This window comes from Protopterus annectens, chromosome 1.part1, assembly GCF_019279795.1.
Source record: "Protopterus annectens isolate FY-2018-M chromosome 1.part1, PAN1.0, whole genome shotgun sequence".
NCBI classification, from domain to species: domain Eukaryota; kingdom Metazoa; phylum Chordata; order Ceratodontiformes; family Protopteridae; genus Protopterus; species Protopterus annectens.
The window spans coordinates 1,238,420,576-1,238,428,440 of record NC_056726.1 but is presented as its reverse complement, the minus strand read 5'-3'; positions in this window follow the sequence as shown (position 1 = coordinate 1,238,428,440).

Below are 7,865 nucleotides of genomic sequence, written 5' to 3'. Positions count from 1 at the left end.
TTTTTAACATCAGACATTTTTCTCATGATGCAGTACAGTATCACCACAGACTAACACCACGTCTTTCATCCATATCATTAAGTCACAGATATGAAACACCTTGCAATATTCAAGACTGCAGAAGCTCAAGGCAAAAGACATTTAGAGGCAAAGCATAGCATAACATACATTCCATTTTGCATTGTAAGCTCTATATAAAATATTTTCAACTTTGAAAACACAAACATTACTGCCTGAAAAAAAAAAAAAGTCTCCAACTTTAATGGCTGATTTGTATCAGTACAACTGACTGACGCTGCATTTATTAAGACATTTAATGACAAATACATTGCAATTTTAATATTCTTGTTACATACATTTATTAACAGTATCTTACTTCTTTAAATTCCTGAATATCCTAAAATGATTCAACTGTTCTGCAGATCTGACAATTATTAAATGGCATTTAGCTAAGCAGCAAATGAAGGTAAAGCTACATTTAAATATGTTACGGAAATGTATACAAATGCAGATATTCAGATTACGATATATTTTTTTGCTCCTTAGGCTGTAAAACTGTACTTTGAATCATCAGCTGCATTACAAAGTTATATTTGCAAATTTCCTCTTCCAAAAGCATCATACATCATGGGATACCATCAATATTTTAGAAATATTAATATCAGACCTATTGTCAACAAAACACATAATTTGCATTAAAATGTTTGAACACTGCACCAACAGAATTCTTTAAACAATTACTTCCTTAAAACTGTATTTATTTCTTAGGTTTAAACATTGCTGGTTAATGTTTATTTACTCACAGATTCCATTGCTGGTAACTGAACAAATCCCACATGCCCATGGCCAGTTTTTAGGGGAGACCTGAAGTGGTATTATTCTGACAGGAAGAAATCTGGCTGAACTTTACCTGGATTTTTTTTTTTTATAAGTGCTGCAGGATCTTAGATATGAAACGTAGATGGGATCACACTTTGGAGTAATATCCAAAGGGCAGCACTGCCTTTGCTAAACTGTAGGGTGAATACTGGAAAATGAATTCAAACACCTAGTGAGGGAATAAAATCATAGGTTCATCCACAGCCTTCCAATCAAGCATCAAATCTGGGAGTGGCATCTGTTGAGTCACTGACTCTGACTACAGTGATGCATGAACAATGTTCTAACACTGCACCTAGAAAGGAATGTGAGTAAACATTGTGCAAAAAAAGAGAGGCACAATTTAATACTTAAAATTGCAGGTGTAATACCAAGACGAGATGCAGGAAGTGTGCAAGCTTAAAATAAGTGTTTAGTTTATCAAAAAAAAGCATTAAATTCAAGCTAAAAAACACTGCAAAATACTTGAAAATGACAAAACATACAAAATTCATTCACAATGCAATTCGTTCCACGAACTATTACCTATAATTAATCTTTAACTACCAAAAACATAATTTGCTATAAAACCTAGACACTAATTACAAGCACGCATAAACAAGTAATGTGAGGCTAATACAATCCAAGGGGGGGGGAACCAGTTGTAAGACAGACTAGAAGCGGCACAGATCCTGCTATTAAAAGGGTAAGGACATATAATAGAAATTAAGATATATCCATGCAAAACAATAAAAGTAATTCAACAACTGCTAAAAAACACATTTTTGTTCTTATAAACTATGGAAATCTAAACAAAAGTCATTTCAAAGTACTGTTTTGAATAACATGAAATTTACATGGCTTGTTAGGGTTATACAATACAGCTTTGAAACTCGACTATTTCCCAGTGTGTGTTACTCACAGCCATACACATACACATTGCGTATGGACTCTTATACCACAAATGAAATGGGGAAGGTAGTTCTTATGAAATTAATACTCTCAAAGCATTTGGCAAACTGTTTAGCAACTCATCTACATTATACATTTCAATAGAAAAGTTCAAAACTGCATCTACTTTTGAAAAACAATTAACTGCAGTAATCCCACATCCTTTCTAACTGTTCAGTGCAAATGCACAGTGTATTTTAAGTAGAGTTTCCTCGTAAACATACCATCAATGATACAGATTATTGAAACTACCATACCTTCATATGGTGTTTGACAAGTCAGCAAAAAAGAGTTCCTCCCACTGACTCCTTATACAACTGCGTACACACACACACACACACACACACACACACACACACACACACACACACACACACACACACAGACACACACAAAGTATTGCTCATCTAATCTATTTCATTTAACTGTGCAATTTCCCATACTATACTAATGACAACTCTGAAGTTGCAACCTCATAGTAAGTTAGGAGGTGCTAATAGGAACCAGTTTTCATAAAAGATGTTTTGTGGATCAATGCTCGCTGAAAGATGAATCACCTAGACAAAAGAATAAAGCTCTCCATTATCTTCACAAAGGGGTAAAATGCTCACAATATGCAGGTAGAAAGTTATTTTGATACCAAATGCAGTAGTTTCAGGATTATGTAAGCAATAATGTCCCAAATAGTGGAATTACAGGGAAATTATGGATTGACCAGGGATACTGTAAGACCTAGTCTTACTGAATTATTTGGCAATTCAAGTAAAAAAGCTGAAGAGATGGCAACAAACTCACTTCATACACAGTGCTGGCCTTTGGTCATCTTGTGCTCTAGACAAAAGGGCTCCACAGCACCCTCCCACACCACCTGTTGCCCCCACCCTGGTCTACCTACACCATCCAGATTACTTTTTCTAGGTTTTTCTCACAGCTGGCCCTACGTTATAATTTTTTTCCCTGTATTTACTCAACACATAAAAAAACAAAACAAAACAAAAAAAACACTTCTTTACTGCAAAAATGTAAATAAATGTTGGAAAAGTTCCCTTGCTACAGCGGCACCCTACGCAGTAACCTGGTTGGCCTATGCCTATGACCAGCTCCAGTTATGTTCATACCATTCTCATTCAGCAGTTAAAACAACCTAGATGTAATGCAAGTGAGGCAGCAGTCACAGAAAGGTAAAAAAGTAAGGCCCCAGGAAAACTAAATCAGCAAGCACAGAAGCGCCAAAGAAGGCCCGATTCCTGGAATCATGGCATAAACAATAATACTTGGTAAAGATGTGAAACAAATTACCAAAAAGCAGAGGCACAAATGTGTACACTTGAAACAGGCACTGTAAGCCTCCACACAACTAGTGCAGTAGCCTTTGACAGCAATATAGTGGATTATGACTGGGTTGCCTATCATAACTTGCCTATTATGTGTCTGACACAAAGATGCCAAGAAATTTGTTCTCGAGGTGAATCTTGGCATCCATGTCAAGAACATGTAATCTAACGTTATGATCGGTGACACAATCATAATTCTTTAATGTGTATGGAGCCTTATCTGCTCCATATCCTACTAATTACAATGAGCACTGTCAAGAAGTACTGTGACACAGTCCGTTATGTTTACACTAACCTTTCATACCTCTCAAAATTTGTAGATTTTTGCAGGAAATCCAGGCTATTGCTTCATATTTTTGGTCTGATCCTCATAAAATCGGTAGTTTTCAGACAAACCATTGAAGAGTGGAGTCACTAAATAATGGCATACATTTGAGTTTTAGAGTTTGCATCCTTCAGAAAATGGATGCTAACACACACTTTATTCTAGCAACTAAGTTTGCCTGAGGAGGTTGTGGACACGTTATCAGTATGGATAGCAGGCAGAAACAAATCTTTTGTTTGGTCACTTATCTGTTGGACAGTACTGGCAGATTTTACTTCATGGCACTCGACCTGAACTTAACTTTAGCAGGGGATGCTTAATAGTCGTTAAGGATGGGTCACCACCACCACTCTCTGGTAGTTAACTGCTTTGTCTTTTTCCAAATACCGGATCATAATCACCACGCTCCATGCACTACAGCCTAGTTAGGCACCTAATGGTTAAAAAAAAAAATCCAGTTCATAATCTAACTGGAATGGATTTGCTCAGCCACAGAAGAATCTCCCTATCTGAATACAGGGGGAACTTCATCTGCCTTCTCGTTCTTATATACCCTCTCTAGCAGAAACAAAGCTAACTGTGTTTTTCTATCTACAAAGTAGATGGGAAATATAAATGGGCTAGCTTAAGGACAAGTTCAGTACCACTTTCATGGCAAAATTAGGAACACAATTCTACAAACCAGACATTTTGAAAGGTGGACAGGGGGCACTGGAAAATTACCAGCGTAGCATTTGTACTATTTCCATGATCTCCACAATTGCCCCACAAATTTCGTGTGTGTGTGTGTGTGTGTGTGTGTATGTATATACAAGCACCGTCTCTTCTCCAACAGTGCCACTGTAAATCACAAATAAATAAATATAAATAAACTACAGGTATAAACTGACTTTGAACATGCTCACTGTAGCAGCTATAACAGTTTTCTTATGTACTGGAAACTGCAGCTTCCTCAAAGTGCAACTAAAGTACAAAAATAACCCCTTTCTTAATGGCTTATGAGCTGATGGTGGTCATCCTAACTGCAACCTCAGAGACTGTTTTATTGCAAACAGTACCTCCCTCCTCTGTTTTCCCATGGTGGCAAGAAAAAAGTACAGAACACAGTTATTTATTTAATGTTTGTTGACCAGGAAAGACCGACTGGGCACATGCCCTTTTTCAGTGGAGGCCTGGGGGGAAAGCCCCAAACAGAATGATGACTGGTAAAGATAAATTATACAATACATAAGCTCATATAGTAGTGAAACATACAAGGATTTTAAAAGTCATGCTCTGATGACTGGGATCCTAATTGCCATAGCAAACACAGATGTAAAAGTTACAGGCAGCGCACAGTAGCGACTCTTTCAACACTAATGCAATGGGCATGTACTTAGGCTGGCACACAGAAGTTTTCTGCACCAAGTAAACTTTTGTTGCAGACTGTCTTGTTCATAGTGCAACATACAATATTCATACTGGCTTTTTTGTTTGCTTCTCAAGTGAGTGGATCATACATGACAGCAGCACTCAACTTTTTAATATGATCTGCAGAGTATAGAAACATGTTTGGGCTACTCCTACAAGAACACAATGAGCATATAAATAGTCAGGTTTAGCAATCTTTTGACAGCATTCATCAGGCCACTAAAAAGGACATTTGGTGTTATGTATTATATGCCTACTTGATATTTTGTTCTCTTGTAAGGAAAACCTACACGTGACAACATTGCTTTTCTATTTATTTAATTTCATATATATAGTGCTGCATCATGTTGTGGTCTCTCCTACATGAGTTCCACACCACTTAAAACAGGCCACTGGAATAGACTCTGCTAGTTGATGGCTCTGAAGAATCCTGCAGATGATCAATACAAATCCACTCAAGCTTTAGCTTTGGTACAAGAGAGAGGTTCTATTAATTTAGAAGAAAAAATAAATCAAATGTACACAGAGGTAATTAAAGTAAATGAAACATCAAAGGAGTATATCAACTCAAATAAAAAAGTCTTGAAAAATAGAAGAAGCTTTAATTAGTTATTAAGATGAACTGATAAAACTGCAAAAAACAGACACTGAAATGAAAAAAATAGGCTGGATGAGTATGAGACTTCTCATGAAGAGCTATTTCAAAAAATGGGAGCATTAAAAGAGCATGGAGACAAAACGTTAAATGTTATTCTGTACCAGAGAAACTGAAAGGAGCAGACTATATTAACTTTATGAAAGTACAAATAAGCAACTGGACTGGTATTCCACAGCAGAATATGTTAACTGAAAGGGCACAGAGTGCATGCTCCAAACCTGGTCAAGAGAAAGCAGCCAAAACGTGCATTAGTAAAGATGCAATCATACCAGCAGAAAGAGGTGATCTTGACAAAACTGTGGTAGAATGGAAAATGATTAAAAATTGGAGACACGGGATTACTCACTGCACACCAGACAGAAGAGAAGCACATTTATCCCAGTAATCAGGGAATGTCAAGAGGGAAGTATGCAATTTAAGTATTCAGCTGTCTTCAGAATGATTTTCCTGGAGGATCACAGACATTTTTGGGTGTAGAAAAGGCTAAGAAGGAATTAAAGTTTATCAAACAAAAAAGTGAGCCATCAAACAGATAGGGAATCTGCTTCTCATTCTTCTGACAATAAAGTTCATAGACAGATTTTGCCAGTGAAGCCTTTTCCAAAGCTCCAAAGGAAAATGCTTGGCAGACAGAATACAGCACTGGAATTGACCAGAAGAATCATTAGTACCTTGGCACCAGAGACTGGTGTTGGGAGATGGAGGTGAACAAGAAAAATTAGTGAATAAATGTGAGATTATAAAGTATCAATCACATTTATAAAATACGTCTTTGCAAGAAAAATTGTCTGAGAAAGACTGGACTTGTGTTGACTTTGTTAAACATACACCCCAAGTTAAGTCACTAATTTTTGCAAGGACCATAACATAGAAAAAATAGCTGTAAGTAAAACAATTTACTGCACTTTTTCTTAGGGTTAAAAGTTAAATGTTTTCTGAAAGCATACACATTATTTTTTTACATCAGGAATGGTAACAGAGATAAGAAAAGAAAAGACAGCAATCAGTGTAAGTGCATGCACATTAACAGTGGTAACCTTAACTTTATCTTAGGTAATGCCTGTGGGTGCAGCTGTTGATTTGAGGCAATGATTTCTATCTGGACGGCTACAATTCAGTTTCTGAAGCTGTACATATTCTTGTCCGTTTGTTCTAAGTTAATACAGGCTGAAAAAGTTTTGAAAATGTATTTAATTTTTTGTTTGAGGGTTTTCATAATGGCTATGCTACCCATATTATCTTGGAAAGCAACTGACCATACAGGTACAAACAAAAAGGAAAAAGTATTGCATTATAATAAACAATGTAGACTGCAAATAGCAATGCTGCAGGAATTACATATGGGAAGAAAATACTGAATTTGACAAAAAAATGGATTTCAAGATAGGTATTCAGCAGACTATCAGAGACAAAGGAAAAGGGGGAGTTATTATACTAATCACTAAAGGGGCTCCAACAGTAATAGAAAAAAATAACAATGGTAGATTTGTAGTAGCAGGGGGACTACTGGCAGGAGAGGATGATTATACTGGCATGTATTTATATTACACCACAAAATGTTATTAAGGAGATTAAGAAAATTTTGAGAGAAATAATCAGCTTTCAGCAGGGAACATTACTAATAGGTGGGGACTGGAAATGAATTTGCAATAGTAAGGATGTATCAGGGGAACCTCAAAGAGAAAATATGTCAAAAGAAGGTCGATTTCTGAAGAAATGTATGAAAATATTTGGTAAGGAAGATGTGAATTCAGTAGTAGGAACTTGGATAGAATTTACATATTACTCCCCAAGGTGCAATAAGTTGGCTAGACTAGATAGAAATGATATTTCACAAGAACATGTACATTTAAATGAAAGCTTCGACATACAAATATTTCAGACCATGCACTGATAAAACTAAGATAGAAATGCAGGGTAAATAAGTAAAATGAAACATTGGCTTTCCACCTACCTGTTAAAAAGACACAGGTAGTGGCAAGTACTTGAGAGTTATTAGGGAAGACAGAAACATTTTCAGAAGCTATAATTTGTGTGAGGGATACAATGAAAATGGAGTTTTAAAAATAGGGTAGAAATAAAACAGAAAGAGATGTGGTTAAAAAGTAATAGGAATTACTTAGAGGGGTTGACAAAGGTTAAAGTACTGCAAACTAAAAGGAATCTTCCAGAACAAGAACAGACTCAAATGTGGACCACTAAAGAGACAATAAGGAACTATCTGTATAACATGCATGACTTTAGAAAAAGATTGCTGTTGAGCAATTACTTTGATAACTTCAGCGCACAAAAACTTTTAGCACAATGAATTAGGCAACAGAAAGTAGAA